Raw genomic sequence first — 18,342 nt, 5'->3', positions numbered from 1 at the left:
GTACCCACCCAGGCATCGTAATGATGAAAGCGATAGCCAGATCCCACGTGTGGTGGCCCAGTATCGATGCGGACTTAGAGTCCTGCATTCACAGATGTAATACATGCTCGCTGTTAAGCAATGTACCCAGGGAGGCGCCGCTAAGTTAATGGTCTTGGCCCTCCAAACCTTGGTCTAGGGTACACGTCGACAATGCAGGCCCGTTCTTGGGTAATATGTTCCTTGTGGTTGTAGACGCGTACTCCAAGTGGATTGAATGTGAGATAATGTCGGCTAGCACGTCCGCTGGCACTACTGAAAGCTTGTGGGCCACGTTTGCCACACACGGCTTACCTGATGTTCTGGTGAGTGACAACGGGCCATGTTTTACCAGTGCTGAGTTCAAAGAATTCATAACCCGTAATGGGATCAAACATGTCACATCTGCCCCCTTTAAACCAGTGTCCAATGTCAGGCAGAGAGAGCAATGCAAACCATCAAGCAAGGCTTGAAGAGGGTAACTGAAGGCTCACCGCAGACTCGCCTATCCTGAGTCCAGCTTAGCTAGCGCACGAGACCCCACTCACTCACTGGGATCCCACCTGCTGAACTGCTCATGAAAAGAGCACTTAAGACAAGGCTCTCGTTAGTTCACCCTGATTTACATGAACAGGTAGCGAGCAGGCGGCTTCAACAAAGTGCATACCATGATAGCGCAAATATGTCAAACATAAGAACATAATAACATAAGAATTAGAAACAGGAGTAGGCCATCTAGCCCCTCGAGCCTGCTCCGCCATTCAAAAAGATCATGGACTCAGCTCGACTTACCCGCCCGCTCTCCATAACCCTTAATTCCCTTGTTGGTTAAAAATCTATCTATCTGTGATTTGAATACATTCAATGAGCTAGCCTCAACTGCTTCCTTGGGCAGAGAATCCCACAGATTCACAACCCTCTGGGAGAAGAAATTCCTTGTCAACTCAGTTTTAAATTGGCTCCCCCGTATTTTGAGGCTGTGCCCCCTAGTTCTAGTCTCCCCGACCAGTGGAAACAACCTCTCTGCCTCTATCTTGTCTATCCCTTTCATTATTTTAAATGTTTCTATAAGATCACCCCTCATCCTTCTGAACTCTAACGAGTAAAGAACCAGTCTACTCAATCTATCATCATAAGGTAACCCCCTCATCTCCGGAATCAGCCTCGTGAATCGTCTCTGTACCCCCTCCAAGGCTAGTATATCCTTCCTTAAGTAAGGTGACCAAAACTGCACGCAGTACTCCAGGTGCGGCCTCACCAATACCCTGTACAGTTGCAGCAGGACCTCCCTGCTTTTGTACTCCATCCCTCTCGCAATGAAGGGCAACATTCCATTCGCCTTCCTGATTACCTGCTGCACCTGCAAACTAACTTTTTGGGATTCATGCACAAGGACCCTCAGGTCCCTCTGCACCACAGCATGTTGTAATTTCTCCCCATTCAAATAATATTCCCTTTTACTGTTTTTTTTTTTCCCAGGTGGATGACCTCACACTTTCCGACATTGTATTCCATCTGCCAAACCTTAGCCCATTCGCTTAACCTATCTAAATCTCTTTGCAGCCTCTCTGTGTCCTCTACACAACTCGCTTTCCCACTAATCTTTGTGTCATCTGCAAATTTTGTTACACTATACTCTGTCCCCTCTTCCAAGTCATCTATGTATATTGTAAACAGTTGTGGTCCCAGCACCGATCCCTGTGGCACACCACTAACCACCGATTTCCAATCCGAAAAGGACCCATTTATCCCGATTCTCTGCTTTCTGTTAGCCAGCCAATTCTCGATCCATGCTAATACATTTCCCCTGACTCCGCGTACCTTTATCTTCTGCAGTAACCTTTTGTGTGGCACCTTATCGAATGCCTTTTGGAAATCTAAATACACCACATCCATCGGTACACCTCTATCCACCATGCTCGTTATAACCTCAAAGAATTCCAGTAAATTAGTTAAACATGATTTCCCCTTCATGAATCCATGCTGCGTCTGCTTGATTGCACTATTCCTATCTAGATGTCCCGCTATTTCTTCCTTAATGATAGCTTCAAGCATTTTCCCCACTACAGATGTTAAACTAACCGGTCTATAGTTACCTGCCTTTTGTCTGCCCCTTTTTTAAACAGAGGCATTACATTAGCTGCTTTCCAATCCGCTGGTACCTCCCTAGAGTCCAGAGAATTTTGGTAGATTATAACGAATGCATCTGCTATAACTTCTGCCATCTCTTTTAATACCCTGGGATGCATTTCATCAGGACCAGGGGACTTGTCTACCTCAAGTCCCATTAGCCTGTCCAGCACTACCTCCCTAGTGATAGTGATTGTCTCAAGGTCCTCACTTCCCATATTCCCGTGACCAGCAATTTTTGGCATGGTTTTTGTGTCTTCCACTGTGAAGACCGAAGCAAAATAATTGTTTAAGGTCTCAGCCATTTCCACATTTGCCATTATTAAATCCCCCTTCTCATCTTCTAAGGGACCAACATTTACTTTAGTCACTCTCATCCATTTTATATATCGGTAAAAGCTTTTACTATCTGTTTTTATGTTTTGCGCAAGTTTACTTTCGTAATCTATCTTTCCTTTCTTTATTGCTTTCTTAGTCATTCTTTGCTGTCGTTTAAAATTTTCCCAATCTTCTATTTTCCCACTAATCTTGGCTACCTTATACGCATTGGTTTTTAATTTGATACTCTCCTTTATTTCCTTGGTTATCCACGGCTGGTTATCTCTTCTCTTACCGCCCTTCTTTTTCACTAGAATATATTTTTGTTGAGCACTATGAAAGAGCTCCTTAAAAGTCCTCCACTGTTGCTCAATTGTGCCACCGTTTAGTCTGTGTTCCCAGTCTACTTTAGCCAACTCTGCCCTCATCCCACTGTAGTCCCCTTTGTTTAAGCATAGTACGCTCGTTTGAGACACTACTTCCTCAGCCTCAATCTGTATTACAAATCTGTATACGAGATCGAAATCAATGATCCTGTATTTGTATTAAATTATGGACAAGGTCCCAAGTGGCTTCCCGGCACTGTCATGGCCAAAGAGGGGAGCCGAGTGTTTCGGGTCAAACTTTCAAATGGACTCATTCACCGGAAACACTTGGGCCAAATCAAACTCAGATTCACGGACTAGCCTGAGCAACCCACCTTCGGCCCTACTTTTTTTGATCCACCGACATACACACCAGTGGCAACCGACACCACGGTTGACCACGAAGCAGAACCCATCATCCACAGCAGCCCTGCAGGACCCAACACACCAGGCAGCCCAGCAAGGTCAGCTGCACAGCAGCCCAGCGAGGACCGAACAAATGATTCAACAACACCGAGACGATCAACCAGGGCAAGCAAGGCCCCAGATCGACTCGCATTGTAAATAGTTACCCTATTGACTTTGGGGGGGAATGTTGTTATATATGTGGACTTGTATTTACTCTGTACAGCCACCAGAGAGCTCATTCCCCGGAGTCCCAAGGGATCCCATAATCCCTTGGGAGCTCAGGTATTTAAGGAGGCTTCACAGGTTGGAGAAGCACTCTGGAGACCTGCAATAAAAGACTACGGTCACACTTTACTTTGAGCTCACAGTGTTCAGTCTGACTCTTTCTCCATACACTTCAGCTATTTTGTCTCTTTTTGTATTGTTATGATCTAATCCGCTTTCAATTTAAATGCTTCTCTGTATTAGCTTATCCTATTGCTCATTTTATGTGGTGTATGATGCAATCTGTTTGATGTACTCAATCTGCGCTCGGGATTGGTACAGCTGTGATTATTTTACAAAATAGGAAATTCCAAATCACTGTTTAATGTATATTAACTGTGTGGAAATTTCATTGAATACTTTTGTTGTAAACAGTAAAATAGCTACATCTTTTAAAGTCAATATTGTGAAATAAACCTTTGTCAAAAGTTCACCATTTTGCTCCATATATATAATACCATTGATCAAAAATATCCCAATATACACATATTTCGACTAACTGAATTGACAAACAGGTACAGTATAATTTATATTGGTCTGTGGACAATAAAAACTTAGCAAGACGCTCGTTAAAACATACCTCTTTGACTAAGTTTTTGGTCACCTGCGCTAATTTCTACTTATGGGGCTCGGTGTCAAATTTTTGATCTCATAATACTCCTGTGAAGTACCTTGGGATATTTCACTACGTTAAAAGCGCTATATAAATGCAAGTTGTTGTTTTATACCCATTTTTTTTCTATATATAATTATTGAAATTACTTTGTGTTTCCATTTTTCTCTCTTTACCCCATACCCAATTAGGTTTCTGGAAATGGGGAGGGATTTGTATCCTCTGAATTCCGATACTATTGTAGTTGTAGTTAGTATTTCAGTTTGATTGGAAGGATGGACACAAGCCAAATCCTGTGAAGAACATGTTGATGCAGCAGTGTCTGTACTGGTCTTCACAGTGTCTTCTAAGCCCAAAGTGAAATTTCTGCTGTTTAAAAGGCAAAATATGCCAGTGTTCAGGAATTTGAAGTTATGATAGAAACCAGTATTAATGAATATTACTCTTCTGAGGAGCTGAGTGTAGGCCAATGGATTTATTAATTTAACTTGCAACCTTGCCTTCAAATTTTATTCAGTTTTTCTCCCCCTCTATTGAAAGCTGAAACTTAATCCCACAGGCTTGCAGTACCTCACCCAAGTGATGATTTTTAAGTGATACCCGAGACAGTAAGGCCTAGATTTTCTTCTCCATTGGATTTAGTACTATGATATCACCGAGTGCATTTCCATCGGTACTCGCGATCCCGCTTTTGAACCTGCCCAATTTTCATGGGTCCAATCCCTTGCATCATTATGTATATGTTCCCAGGGCTATTTTCATTCTCTGTTGGTGGCCAGCCTCTGGGTGGAAGGAAAATCCAATGCAGTTGCAACATTTGAGCAGGGAACCCCATGGTATCCACCCAGACAGAAGGTAAATTGAAGAAAAGGCAAAAGGTGTCACGAGCTACATCATCGGCCAGAAGTCATCCACGTTCAGAGTCCTCAGTGTCTGAAATAAGGAATAGGTGTGAGGCTCTGTTTGGCACACAGGACAGGAAACCAGCAACATCCACAGTACAGGAGAAGTGGAAGGAGGTAGTGAAGACTGTGAGTGCCACCTTCAGAGCTCCACGCATGGCAAGTTCTGTCGAGACATCACCAGATCAAAACCAACATTTATCACTTTTCGTAGCTAAGTTGAATGCATTGGTATCTGTGGCACTCATCATTACCTCCGTGTTCCTCACCATGTATTATCCCTCACTCTCAAATGTCTGGATAAGTTGATGAAAAAAGCCAGGGTGAAAGTGAACTTAGCATGGCTGAGGACACATGGTCTTTAGCAGGTCTCTCTTGAGCTTTGTTACACCAAGGTAAATGCATCTAGAGAAACCATATCCTCCACAGACCTGATAGTCATCCAATATATGTGTGGTGACTCCTGAGGCGCTTGAGTTAAATTGTCTCCATGATACCAGGCCAGGCCAAGGTTATTCCTACCTGACAGCGTCAGCTACCATAGTAACTAAATGGCAAATATTTGAATGCTGCTTCCAGAAACCCACACTGTTTGTTGAGCTTTGTTTCATTATGGCCTGTGCTTATAATCATTGACTCAGATTTAATGCCGGTCAGTTGAGACTGTGAATACTTCAGTAATTTCTCCAGCACAGTGCCAGCAGAAAAATTTGTTCAGCCAAGCTTAGAATATCTAGTCAACATAGTTATTCACAAAAGTTTAAAAATGGAATCGACAGATTAACCTGCATAATTCAGATATTTTTCTGTTGCATGTAATTGGATTTACTTATCAGAAATTTATTATGGAAATTTAGAATCTTTTGTCCCAAGTTCTCACTAGATTTTAAATCCCGAGGTAATATTTTTCAAAATATCTGTGGTGGCATACTGTTCTTTAAATTGCTGCGGATTGGTAACTAAGAAATTTAAAAATTAATAACAAGTAGAACATATTTGTTTTTAATTAGCTTTTCACTTAAAGGGATGGTATTATCAAGGTAGGGCGAGAAATTGGGCTCGATAGAAAAATGGATCCAAAATGGCGTCCATGGCATGCACGCAGATGTCTGATGCGAAGCACATGGACTTGGTGAAGGTGTTGGCCCACGTGCAGTTAATGTCTGCTGAAAGTATGCAAAGCAGGCAGATCCTGTCGTCAATCAGCGTGCAATGCTGATTTGACACCAACGCTGCCATTTTGGAGCTCAACATTCCAGCTGACCTCGCACAGCTGAACACGTGTTGAGTAGCTACTTACAGGTTAATTGCTGATTGATTTCTTCTGGCTATTGCTACAATTCGACAAGTTTTTGGTGCTTTCCATAGTTGTTTCAAGTTTCACAAGTCTACAGGGAGTGGTGTGTGGTAGGTGCTGAACTACATTTTGCTGACTTCAAGGCTTCTGCACAAACTAATTTGCTCCCAGACATTGGGTGCTCTAGTACTCCTCCCTCTTGGAATAGAGCGTGATTGGGAGAATGAACAGAGACCACGCAGAGCAGAACAGAGGCCATGCAGAGCAGAACAAGTTGCTAGAAGGAGGAGGGGGAGAAGAGCACTCCGCAGGAGGCCGTATCTGCCCAGGGTTCTCCGGGAGTAATTTTCCTACCTGAATTTTAGTGGGGAACAATCTGAGCGACGTCTGAGCATCACTAAGGACATCCTAACTGAAATCTGCCAACTGCTGCAGCCACAACTTCAACTTTAGAGCAGGGCAAAGACCGCATTGCCAGTGGCTATGAAGGTGACCGTGGCTATGAACTTTTATGCAATTGGGTCTTTCCTGGCTGGAGATTGGGACATTAGCAACATCTCGCAATTTGCTGTCCACTATTGCATAAAGGAGGTCACTGATGCCTTTTATTCAAAGAGAGCTAACCTCATTTCATTTCTTTCCCTCTTGCCAGAGACAAGCAAGCTGAGGGAGCGTAAGGATTTGCTCGGATTCCAGGCTTCCCCATGGTGCAGAGTGCCATTGACTGCACGTTCATTGCCTTGTAGGCACCACATATCAACTGTGCCATATACTGGAACCGAAATGAAATCCTCCCTCTCAATGTCCAGCTGGTGGGTGAGCATAGGCAGTGCATCCTGCGGGTCAATGCCCGGGATCCTGATAGCAGTCATGAAGCCTTCATTTTGGGTTAGTCCGCTGTGCCAGGTGCATCTCGGTTACCATGGCAAACCAAAAGGTGGCTACTGGGCGACAAAGACTATCCGTCACCACTCCTTACCTTCCCTCTGTCACTGACCATCACGTCGTCATCTTGGTCACAATGCTGGATCAGGCTCCTGCCCCATGGAGCCATTGCTGCTCCCGCTGGGCGGGTCCTCAGCAGTCCTAGTAATCTGTTAGAGGATAGATTGCTGGACTGCTGTGACACCCTGCAAGCCCCTTTGAACACTGGTAACTGCAGCCATGATGGCAGCAGTCCGAGCTTCGATGGCAGCAAGCTGACCCTTTCCATCCTGTGTCTGGAGGGCCTCCTGGCCCCCTGCGGGTTAATCACACATCATGTTCCCCATGACCATTTTCAGGGGCTATCCAATTTAACCGCCGTATTGTCTTGCAAGATATAGGCCCTAACTTGCTCTAACCTGCATGAGTAGTGAGTGGTGATGGGGCAAAAAAGCTGGCTTCCCATCACCATTTCAGTAATTCTCCAAGAGAAGTAATATTGGATGTTTAATACAACTGCCCAAAAATAGGCAGGTGTAATATGATGGGAGACAAATGATGGAATGACATCATACTATGTATATCCATTCCATTATTTGTATCCTAGGGACATCTGTAATTTGATCAAGTAGACAAAGTGCAAATTTTTAAAACTACATTTCTTTAATTTTCTTTTGTTGAAACTTTGTTAACCTACGCAGTGGTAAAATGGTGCAGCAATTTACCCCCACTGCCCAATTGAGGTGGGCACCCCAGTGTTGGCTTTTTCCTGATGCTGACCCTCAAGAGGCTAGTGACCGTGACTTCAGGAAATGCATACTAGTGACAGGACGCCAGATGACCTGCCATTATTGGAGTAGGACGTGAGGAAAACCAAGCTGTGTCTTTTAGCTTGTTTCTAAAACCAGGAGAGCACCATAACCTCATTGTGTCACTGATTATGTGTTCAGTTTGACAAAATTAACATTTAGTTCCTTTAACATGGAACAACGCTCTAAGGTGCTTCAGAGACTTGAGGAAAACGGATGCTGAGCCACAGCTTAGAAGGGACGACCAAAAGCTCGGTTAAACAAATGGGTCTTGAGGAGGAGAAGCAGCTGGGAATATGATGTTGTGGCGATAACGGAGACCTGGCTCAAAAAAGGGCAGGATTGGGTAGTAAATATTCTTGGATATGAAGTGTTCAGGAAAGATAGGGAAGGAAAGAAAGGAAGTGGTGTGGCGGTATTGGTTAAGGAGAATATTACATTGCTGGTGAGAGAGGATGTCCTGGAGGGGTAAAGGACAAAATCTATTTATTTCGAGTTGAGAAACAAGAGGGGTGTGATTACACTACTAGGTGTATTCTATAGGCCGCCAATTGGTAAGAAGGATACAGAGGAGCAAATTTGCAGGGAAGTTACAGAGAGGTGCAAGAACTATAGAGTAGTGATAATGGGGGACTTCCAACTATCCTAGTATAGACTGGGAAAGTAATTGTGTAAAGGGCAGATAGGGGGAAGAATTTCTGAAGTGTGTCCAGGAGAGATTTCTTGATCAGTATGTTTTGGGCCCAGTGAGGAAGTAGGCATTGCAGGATCTGGTTCTGTGGAATGAGGTGGGTCAAATGGGGCAAGTGTCAGTAGGGAAACATTTCAGGAACCGTGATCACAGTATCATAAGGTTTAGGCTAGCCATGGAAAAAGACTGGGAGCAATCTAGAGTAAAAATACTGAATTGGAGGAAAGCTAGTTTCTTTGGGCCCAAGTTTCCACAAGATAAAAAACGGGCGCCCCTCCGAGCTTGGCGCCCGTTTTTCGCGCCTAAAACAGCGCCGGAAAAAAACTCGCAATTCTGGAGCGTTCTGCAGCTCCTTGTCTGTTTGGCGCGGCGCCCAGGGGGGCGGAGCCTACACTCGCGCCGATTTTGTAAGTGGGAGGGGGCGGGTACTATTTAAATTAGTTTTTTTCCTGCCGGCAACGCTGCGCGTGTGCGTTGGAGCGTTCGCGCACGCTCAGTGTGAAGGAAACATTGGCACTCGGCCATTTTTGTAGTTCTTTGTAGCTGTTTAGTTTTTGAACATTTTTTAATAAAAACACATTGCCATCAGCACATCAGCACTGAGAAGGCTGCAGGAAGCCTCAGAAAGTTGAGGCAGCCGTTTCCCGATGACCTCTGCCTTTTGCCGTCGGGAAATGGCTCCTCAATTTCTGAGGCTTCCTGCAGCCTTCTGTCTCCTTCCCTCCCTCCCTCCCGCCGTCTGGAACGGCTTCCTCCGCCCCCCCCGCTGCATTCGGTCGGTCAGGCCCGCACTCCCCCCCCCCCCCCCCTCGCCCGCCCGGAACGGCTTTCCCCCCCCCCCCCCGCGTTCGGTTGGTCGGTTGGGTCCCACCCCGCCGTCTGGAACAGCTTCCTTCCCCCCCGCGTTCTGTCGGTCGGTTCCCTCCCTCCCTCCCTCCCTCCCGCCCGCTGTCTGGAACGGCTTCCTCCCCCCCTGCGTTCGTTCTGTCGGTCGGTTCCCTCCCTCCCTCCCTCCCTCCCGCCCGCCGTCTGGAACGGCTTCCATCCCCCCGCCCTGCGTTCGGGAACGGCTGCCTCGTTTTGTGAGGCTTGCTGCAGCATTCTCCCTGGCTGAAGCACTTTCACACAGGTAGGAAGATGGTTTATTTAATCTTTTCTTTGCTTATAAATTTTTATTCAGGTTGAATTTATTTGTATAATATTTGTACAATTATAAATAAGGATTTATTGTCGAATTTAATGACTTCCCTTCCCCCCCCTCCTCCCCACCTTGTTCTGGACGCCTAATTTGTAACCTGCGCCTGATTTTTTAATGTGTAGAACAGGTTTTTTCAGTTCTACAAAAATCTTCACTTGCTCCATTCTAAGTTAGTTTGGAGTACGTTTTCACTGTGGAAACTTTCAAATCAGGCGTCAGTGGCCGGACACGCCCCCTTTTGAAGAAAAAATTCTGTTCCAAAGTGGAACTGTTCTACCTCACTAGAACTGCAGAAAAAAAAATGTGGAGAATTGCGATTTCTAAGATAGTCCGTTCTCCACCAGTTGCTCCTAAAAATCAGGCGCAAATCAAGTGGAAACTTGGGCCCATTGGGTTGAGAATGGATCTGGCCTGGGTAAATTGGAATCAAAGATTGGCAGGGAAAACTGCAAGGCTGCCTTTTAAAGAGGAGATGCTTCGGGTACAGTCGAGTTACATTCCCACGAGATGGAAAGGTAGGGCAAGCAAAGCCAGAGCTACCTGGATGACAAAAGAGATAGAGAGCAAGATGCAGCTGAAAAAATGGGCATATGACTGATGTCCGGTTGAGAATACGTGAGAACCAGGCTGAATATATTCAGTTCAGAGAAGCAGTGAAAAAGGAAATAAGAGGGGCAAAGAGAGAGTATGAGAATAGATTGGCAGCTAACATAAAAGGGAATCCAAATTTCTTGGGGTGGGGCTAATTAGGGATCAAAATGGAGACTGAGGTACTAAGTGAGTACTTTGCATCTGTTACGGGGAGCGGGCGGGTAAGTGGAGCTGAGTCCACGGCCAGATCAGCCATGATCTTGTTGAATGGCGGAGCAGGCTCGAGGGGCTAGATGGCCTACTCCTGTTCCTAATTCTTATGTTCTTATGTTTTTACCAAGAAAGAAGATGCTACCAAAGTCAATGAAAGAGGAAATAGTTGAGATGCTGGATGGGATAAAAATTGATAAGGTGGTACTAGAAAGGCTGGCTGTACTTAAAGTAGATAAATCACCAGGACCGAATGGAATGCATCCTTGGTTGCCGAGGGAAGTAAAGGTGGAAATTACAGAGGTAGTCTTCCAATCCTCCTTGATATGAGGCTTATGCCAGAGGACTGGAGAATTGAAAATGTTACACATATGTTCAAAAAAAAGGTGCAAGGATAAACCCAGCAGCTACAGGCCAGTCAGTTTCACCTAGGTGATGGGGAAGCTTTTAGAAACAATAATCAGCGACAAAATTAACTGTCACTTGGACAAGTATGGATTAATTAATGAAAAAAAAACAGCAAGGATTTGTTAAAGGCAAATTGTGTTTAACTAACTTAATTGAGTTTTTTGATGAGGTAACAGAGAGGGTTGATGAGGGCAATGTAGTTGATGTGCACGTGGACTTCCAAAAGGCGTTTGATAAAATGCCACATAATAGACTTGCCAACAAAGCTGAAGCCCATCGAATAAAAGGCACAGTGGCAGCATGGATACGAAATTGGCTAAGTGACAGGAAACAGAGTAGCAGTGAACGGTTGTTTTTTGGTCTGGAGGAAGGTATATAGTGGTGTTCCCCAGGGGCTGGTACTAGGACATTAATGACTTAGACTTGTATACAGAACACAATTTCAAAATGTGCAGATGACATAAAACTTGGAAGTATAGTGAACAGTGAGGAGGATAGTGAAATACTTCAAGAGGACATAGACAGGCTGGTAGAATGTGGCAGATGAAATTTAATGCAGTAAAGTGCAAAGCGATATAATTTGGTAAGAATGAGAGACAATATAAACTAAAGGGTACGGGGCTGAAATTGCCCCTTTTTTTAAAGAGCCGTTACTGCCTCAAACAGGCGGCAACGGTGCAGAAAGCAATCACCGCTCAGTTGACGTGGAGGGGCCGACATTTTCTAAATTGCCATCCTTTATTTTTGGAGGGGTATACAGGACTGCCCCGGCCATCTTCTTGCCCCTTCGGCCACGTGTCGACCCCTTACCGACCAACGGCGACCCCCTTTCCACCCCGTGTGGGAAATTGCGCTGTGGGAGCAAATCATCTGCCGGTCGGTGCCCGCGACAGCTTTCTCCGGCGGGAAGCTTCTTGTGGCTGGGCGTGTGTCCGTCTTTAAAGGAGGGGGCGCACTGCTGCGGCCGCCATTTTATTTTAATTGTCGGCCAACTCCGAAGTCGGCCCGACGATGGCAGCCACAGACTCAGCTAGGCCGCCAACAGGCAGCCCGGCACCCCCTCTTTGTACTGGGCTGCTGGCCTGGCTGAAACCCACTCTGGGGGCCCAGTGAGTGCCACTAAAGTGGCTGCAGAGCTCGCAGCGGCCCTCCCCTTTAACTGAAGGAGAGGGACATTGTGACGTATCAGTCCGACACAGCACGTCCGCGTTGCGCTGACGTCATCAGTGACGCACTGAAGACTCGGAGTGGCGGCCGCACCAACCCAATGGCACTTCCGTCCTACAGCCGCCCGGAACACTGCACCGACACACAAAAATTAAAGAGCTCAATATTGCTCTACTCTCTACCCACCCCAAAATTTAAAAAAATGGTAAGTGCGCCCCGTTTGGGGTGGAGGGCAATTTCGGCCCCTACATTTCTTAAGGGGGTGCCAGAACAGAGAGACCTGGGGTATATGTGCTCAAAACTTGAAAGAAAGAAAGACTTGGATTTATATTACGCCTGTCACGGCCACCGGATGTCTCAAGCACTTTACAGCCAATGAAGTACTTTTGGAGTGTAGTCACTGTTGTAATGTAGAAGCAATGACTACACTCCAAAAGTACTGGTGGCAGGGCAAGTTGAGAAAATGGTTAAAAAAGCATACGGAATCCTGGGCTTCATAAATAGATGCATAGAGTACAAAAGCAAGGAAATTATGATGAACCTTTATAAAACACTGGTTTGGCATCGAGTAGTGTGTCTAATTCTGGGCACCGCACTTTAGGAAGGATGTGAAGGCCTTAGAGAGCTTGCAGACAAGATTTGCAAGAATAATTCCAGAGATGAGGAACTTCAGTTACATGGATAGGCTGGAGAAGCTATATTGTTCTCTTTGGAGCATTGAGAGAAGATTTGATAGAGGTGTTCAAAATCATAAGGGATCTATGCAGAGTAGATAGAAAGAAACTGTTCCCATTGTCAGAAGAGTTGAGAACCAGAGGACACCGATTTAAAACGATTGGCAGAAGAACCAAAGGCATCATGAAAAATGTTTTTGCACAGCGAGTGGTTAGGTTCTGGATGCACTGCCTGAAAGGGTGATGGAGGCAGACTCAATTGTGGCTTTCAAAAGGAAATTGGATAAGTACCTGAAGGAAAAAAATTTGCAGGGCTACGGAGAAAGGGTGGTGGAGTGGAACTAGCTGAAGTGCTCTTGCAGAGAGCCAGCACGGGCTCGACGGGCCGTATGGACTCCTGTGCTGACATTCTGTGATTCCATGAGAGATGTCTAGCTTTAGGAAAGCAATTTGCAAGAATTGGAACCTGTGCAACTGGAGGAAAGCTGCCGATGGTGGGTTGAAGAAAAGGAGAGAAGCACAAAAGACCAGATGTGGAGGAACAGATAGTTCGGGAGGAGGTGCAGGGCTGAAGAATTTGAAGACGAGGACAAGAATTTTATATTTTGAGGTACTGGGGACTTGGGAGTCAATTTAGGTCAGTGAAAACTGGTGTGATTGGGTGAGCTGAATTGTGTGCAGGATAGGATCAGACGAGCTGGAGTTGATGGAGGCTGAGCGATGGGAGGCTGGTATGAAGAGCATTGGAATAGTCGTGTCTGGTGGTGACAAATGCATGTCTGGGGATTTCATTGGCAATGGATTGAGGTAGAGACAGAAGTCGGTGATGTTAGAGGTCAATGAAGGCGGTCTTGGTGATGGCGCAGTTATGGGAGTCGGATACAGCTCGGTGTTGAGCAGGATGCTGAGGTTGCAAACAGTCTGGTTCAACTTAAGACAGTGGCCAAGAGGAGGGTGGCATCGGTGGCAAGGGAGCATAATTTGTGGCAGGGGCTGAAGACAGTGGCTTCGGTCTTCTAAATGTTTAGCTGGTTGAGTGAAACAAGGTGAGGTGCTAATATTTTTATGTAAGCTTTAATAAAACCTTGGATATAAATATTAAATTGCATGGAGTCAGTCTTTACTACAGCCAACCATGTAGCTCTGTAGTAGTTTTCAGAATAAACTGTTCCAGGAACAGAGGCTTCCTGAACCCTTCTCATTGTGGCCGCAACTACTGCGACCAAGTGTTAGCTTTAACAGCGCACATTGAAGCAGACTTCCAACGCCAGTTCAAGACCATCGTAGCACTCATGGACCTGTCAGCGGTGTATGACACAGTATGCAAGCATGGACTGCTTTTCAAGCTCTCCACGATATTACCCTGCAGAACAACAATCCATATTTTCAACTCCAAGCTTAGTAACCAATGCTTCCGTATATACACTGGCACCCAGAAGAGCAGATATAGGACATTGAACAACGGACTCTCGCAGGGTTCTGTCCCAGTACACATGTTGTTTAACGTATACACCAGTGACCTGCCCTAAACAGAGTCCCTCAAGTTCGTATACACTGATGACTTTGCCTTGACCATGCAAAACATGAATCCGTCCATCACCGAGGAGATAGTAACCAGTGATTTACAGAGGATGGAGGCCTACTTCCGTCGATGGCAACTTCGGCCAAACCCACAAAAGACCATCACCTCGACATTCCACATCAGCACCCATCAAGCAAACCAAGCTTTGAAAGTCTCCTTTTGAGGTGCAGAGGTGAACCATGCCAAAAAAAACTCCTATTTAAGAGTCACGCTCAATCGCACCCTATCGTATAGTCAGCATCTCCAGAGCTTTGAGAAGAAACTAAAGAGTAGGGTCAACTTGATCCAGAAACTCGCCGGATCCACATGGGGAGCAGACGCTCAAACCCTTCATATGGCAGCACTCGTCCCGGTGTACTCTACAGCAGAGTACTGCTCTTCGGCATGGCTATTAAGTCCGCATGTCAAATCCATTGATGTCCAGCTGAATTCTACAATGAGAATTATCATCGGTATCGACACCAACATCTTGGCTGCCTGTGCTTGCAAACATCTTACCACCACAACTACGCCGCGATTATGCAATCTCCAGAGAATACAACCACTACACCAGCAAAGACAAGCCGATCCAGGCCGACTTGAACCACCTACCAACAACCTGTCTCAAATCTAGAAGGCCATTTTGGAAGATTCGTCGCAGAATACCCAGCCTCTGACCTGCCCTAGTAGCCGCAGTATTTATATAGCAGGTCCTGTTCAGTTTCTGGTCAGTGGTGACCCCCAGGATATTGATGGTGGAGGACTTGACGATGGTAATGCAATTAAATTTTATGGGGAGGTGGTTAAACTTGCTCTTGTTGGAGATAACCATTGTCTGACACTTGTGTGGCGTAAATGTTACTTGCCACTTATCAGCCCAAGCCTGGATGTTGTCCAGTTCTTGCTGTATGCAGGCACGGACTTCTTCAATATCTCAGGAATTGTGAATGGAACTGAACACTGTGTAATCCTCAGTGAACATCCCCACTTCTGACCCTATGATGGAGGGAAGCTAATTGATGAAACAGCTGAAGATAGTTGGACATAGCTGCAGGTGTTCCTAAGGGCAGTGTCCTATGTCCTGGGGCTGAGATGATTGACCTCCAACAACCACAGCATCTCCCTTTGTGCTGGGTATGACTCCACTCAATGAATAGTTATCCCACTGATTCCCCCATTGTCTTCAGTTTTACGAGGGCTCCTTGATATCTTGAATGTTGTCTTCATGTCAAGGACAGACATTCCCACCTCACCTCTGGAATTCAGCTCTTTTGTCCATTTTTGGACCAAGGCTGTAATGAGGTCTGGAGCAGAGTGGTCCTAGTGGAACCCAAATTGAGCTTCAGTGAGCACGTTATTGGTGAGTAAGTGCCACTTGATAGCACTGTTGATAATTCCTTCCATCTCTTTGCTGATGATGGAGAGTAGGCTGATGGGGCGGTAATTGGCCAGGTTGGATTTGTCTTACTTTTTGTGGACAAGACATACCTGGGCAATTTTCCACATTGTTGGGTAGATGCCTGTGTTGTAGCTGTACTGGAACAACTTGGCTGGGGATGTGGTTAGTTCTGGAGCACATGACTTTAACACTAAAGCCTTATTTTTCTGACTTGAAATGAACAGTTTCCCCTCACAAGGCTAGTTTTCCTTCCTACCTATCTAGCTGGTTGCCTGACTGCTTTTCTGCCAATATTCCCAATAACAGAAGGGCCATGCCTTTAACCTCTTCTCTGTTCAGGAATTCACCAGTGGGCACACCAAACAAACTAACTACCTCCCTTCCCAGGGGAATATTCAGCCACGTCATGCTAAGATCACATGAATAGAATTACCCCCATTATAATAGGTGTGGTTGTTGTGTTAGGCCATCAGAGACAGGATAACAAATGGCTCAATGGCTTTATAAACCTGTGTTTTAGAATTTTGTTTTAAAATATGGCATTTAAAAATGACTCATTCCCAAATCCTATTCATGAAGAAAAGAAAATCTGATCACTAAGCGTTACACTACCCTTCTTGTTGAAGGTTCTTGAACATGTTATTACCTTCCAGCTGCTGCTCAGCTCCTCTACAACACCCTGTTTGAATCTCTTCAATTAGGTTTCCATCCTTCCTACAACACTGTCAGCTATTCATTGTCACCTGCAACATCCTGCCCTTTTTGCAGCATTTGACCTGGTCGATCACGCTATCCTCCTCTACTGCCTCCCCCTTGTGGCTACTTTAGTGGGACATGTCGCCTCTTGGTGACATTATCAATAGACACAGGTTCAGCTTCCACATGTACACTGACAACACCTGGCTTTAATTTTCCACCTCTTCCCTGGACCACACAACCATCTCTCTACTGTCAGTCATGGAAGAGCCAGCATTTCCTGCAATTCAACATTGAGAAGCTTGTTATTTTCAGCCCTTCCCAAAAAATCTGCATCCTTGCCATTGGCTCCATCCCCCTGCCTGGCAACTCACCCAGGTTGAACCAGACGTCATTTTGTTTAACCCAGACTTGGCTTCAAATCCCATATCCCATCCGCTACCAAGACCCCTTACTTCCATCGCCACAAAATTGCTCATTTTGGCTTTTACCTTATCAATGCCACCAAAAACTCTTGCACACCAGGAATATATATCTGAAATCTGGACATGGGTTGAATGAAATTTCCACCCATTATTTTAAATAGTCAAAAAATCATGAATCTTCTTCCAGGGCCTCACACCATCCTATTTCTGCAACCTTATCTAGCCTCATGTCCTTTCAGCGTCCTCCAGCCTTCTGACTCCAGCATAATGAGCATCCCTGCTTCCCTCTGTTTCACAGTCAGTGGCAGGGACCCCAGTTGTTCTACAGATTTATATTGATGGGATTCATTAAATTAAATAATTGGAATATGAATTTTAACACTCCTATATTTTCGACAAGTTTCTTAATATAAACAGGTAGGAAATCAAGCTTTAATTTACTCTTGTTATCTTTTTACTTTCACAAACTTGCTCTCGCATTATTTTGTCCTCCAACCACCCATAAATGTTCTGGGTTTTTTAGTAAAAGCACACACTAACACATTCTAGTAATGTTTCGATCTTTATTTCAGTATTGCATTTTCTTGAATTGAACCTGTTGTTCAGAGTAGAATTTGCTCTATTTGAGTTTGAGGAGTTTTGAGAGTGAGCTAGCGCGGGGAAAGTTATTTAAAAAAAAAATGCTATAAAGTTAGACTGGGGAAAGAATCCCAACTAACCAAGTTATTTTAAAAACATTTTAACAGACCATGTTGGCATCTTTATGCCTGATATTACAGTGGGCAGAAATTTCTTGTTTGTAAGTATTTCCTATACTTGGGTACAGGGTGTGAACTGCTCAGGAACCACCGGGACCTTTAAGTGGTTTGAAATAAGTGCCTACTGTAGGTGTGCACATCTATTATTTCTGGGTTTTTCCCTAGTCTGTTCCTGTGCCTCCAAATTTTAATAAAACTCTGGGGGATCTAGTTTAAAAATAGAATCTGGTTCTAATGCATAATGTTAACCGTTCTTTCTCTTTCAAATGTTGACTAACCTGATGCGTATTTCCAGCATTTTCTGGTTTCCAGCCTGCACCCTTTATTAAAAAAAATCTGTTTGTTTTAACTAATAAATTTGTATGAAAAACAGTATTAAAACAAAAAAAATGTCTTCCCTCACTAAGGACATTATCATACTACTAATTTGGGACCATTATTTGTTCAATGACGAAGAGCATGGGGGCCTGAGTTATGCTAACTTTGAGTCACACCCTAACCGCATTCCTTTATGTA

The 18,342-nt window shown here is 44.9% G+C and overlaps 1 protein-coding gene across 1 annotated transcript in view; it reads left to right on the top strand.

The window, feature by feature from the left end:
- rnf217 (ring finger protein 217) overlaps positions 1-18,342 on the top strand; it is a 173,527-nt gene that overhangs the window by 82,189 nt on the left and 72,996 nt on the right. The window lies entirely within an intron of this gene.

Source organism: Pristiophorus japonicus, chromosome 7 (genome assembly GCF_044704955.1).
Source record: "Pristiophorus japonicus isolate sPriJap1 chromosome 7, sPriJap1.hap1, whole genome shotgun sequence".
Classification (NCBI taxonomy): Eukaryota; Metazoa; Chordata; class Chondrichthyes; family Pristiophoridae; genus Pristiophorus; species Pristiophorus japonicus.
This window is presented reverse-complemented; position numbering and strand designations above follow the sequence as displayed.